This window comes from Dipodomys spectabilis, unplaced genomic scaffold, assembly GCF_019054845.1.
Source record: "Dipodomys spectabilis isolate Male_0828 unplaced genomic scaffold, ASM1905484v1 ptg000424l, whole genome shotgun sequence".
Classification (NCBI taxonomy): Eukaryota; Metazoa; Chordata; class Mammalia; order Rodentia; family Heteromyidae; genus Dipodomys; species Dipodomys spectabilis.
The window spans coordinates 3,151,734-3,153,674 of NW_024871101.1; the positions used below are offsets into that span (position 1 = coordinate 3,151,734).

Consider the following 1,941-nt stretch of genomic DNA (forward strand, 5'->3'; position numbering starts at 1 on the left):
TGAAAGTTAGAATGTGTTTGTAACTTTAACTAAGCATCAGTATCCCACAGTACTGTGAAATTTGGGAAATTACATAATCACTTAATCACAATAAAGAATTTGGAAAAAAAAAAAAAAGAAGAAGCTGCCTGAACTGGTTTGCAGTTGTGGTGCTGTCTATGGCCTCATCACATCATAACTATCCCTGCCTAATTTTGGACCTGGATGCCCTCTATTCTTCTCTGCACAAACCAGTCAGCCATCTCAGAGTTCCTTCCTCCTGGGACTCTCCAGGCAGCCCCAGCAGCAGCAGCTCCTGTTCCTTCTCTTCCTCACCTTGTACCTGGCCACCATCCAGGGAAACCTGCTCATCGTGCTGGCCATCAGCACAGACACATGCCCGCATAACTCCATATACTTCTTCCTCAGCCACCTATCCTGCCTGGACGTCTGCTTCTTCTCCACCACGATCCCCAAGGGGCAACCACATCTTCGGGAGTCACACCATCTCCTACCCTGGCTGTCTCACTCAGATGTATTTCCTTTTTGAACTTACAGACACGGACAACTTCCTTCTGGCTATGATGGCCTATGACTGCTTTGTGGCCATCTGCCACCCCTTACATAACACAACGAATATGACTCCTCAACTCTGTGCCCTGCTGGTCTCTAAGTCTTGGGTCGTTGCCAGCCTCAATGCGCTGATGCACACCCTGCTGATGGCATGATTGTCCTTCTGTGTGGACCATCCCGCACTTCTTCTGCAACGTGATGTCCCCCTGAAACTCTCTTGCTCAGCCTCACTCCTCAACCAGCTGATGAGTCTCACGGAGGGCGCACTGGTCATGATCACTCGCTTCATGTGCATCCTGGCCTCCTACGTTCTCATTGCTGGTGTTGTCCTAAGAGTCACATCCCCCAGGGGATGGTAGAAAGCCTTCTCCACCTGCGGCTCCCACCTGGCCGTGGTGTGTCTCTTCTATGGCACCATCATTGCTGTGGATTTCAACCCTTCGTTCTTGCACTCCGTGGAGAAAGAGACAGCGGCCACAGTGCTGTACACAGTGGTCAATCCCATGCTGAGCCCCTTCATCTACAGCCTGAATAGATTTAGATTTACAGGGATTTGAAAGTGGTTTTCAGGAGAATGGTCCACAAGCAGATGTCTTTTTACTGATGGCAGTTCCACAGATCTGTCAACCAAGAAATCTTTGCTATGTCACTGATGTACTATGGTGTTTTTGTCAAAGTGTTTAATGAGCTAGAATAAATGTGCCTGTTCAATACATAAAAATGTACTTAGTACCTGACTTATGTAACTGTAAGCACTCTGTATATCACCTCTACAGGAACAATAAGACATATTTTAAAAAACAAAGCACAAAGAATTAGAAGGATAACTCTAGCAGTACAGCACTGTACCATGAAGGAAAATAAATAAAAACAATGTCATATGGTAAACAACAATCTCCTAACTTTATAATCACCAGATTTTCCATTCTTGGCATGATTTTGAGTTATATGTAGCTTGGGCCTCAGCTCAACTCTTCAGGCTACTCTCTGACTCTCAAAATGAAGATACCATCTATTTGATATCTGTGTTTTGGATATCAATAGAATTACCATAATGTACTAAAATAAACAACCTTCAATTTCAAAGCAGTCATATATGTAACATACCTTAATTTTCTTCCCCCCATGGTACCTTCCATTCTTACCTTAATTCTCTTCACCCCACGGTACCTTCCATTCTCTCATTGAAACCTTCTTTGCAATAAAGACACATTATGTTGTTACTTGTTGTCAATTTAGATTCACATTCCATGTATTAGTAAAAACATGCAATATTTGGCTTTTTGAACTTTTCAGTTTTTTTCAGTATGATCATGAGCAATTCTATCCATTTTATTACAAATAGCTTAACTGTACTTTAAATCTATTCAACAGTTTTTGAATAGCTAA

At 42.8% G+C, this 1,941-nt stretch overlaps 1 pseudogene; it reads left to right on the forward strand.

The window, feature by feature from the left end:
- Positions 1–204: 204 nt before the first annotated feature.
- LOC122097679 lies at positions 205–1,109 on the forward strand (annotated as a pseudogene).
- The last annotated feature ends 832 nt before the right edge of the window (positions 1,110–1,941 follow it).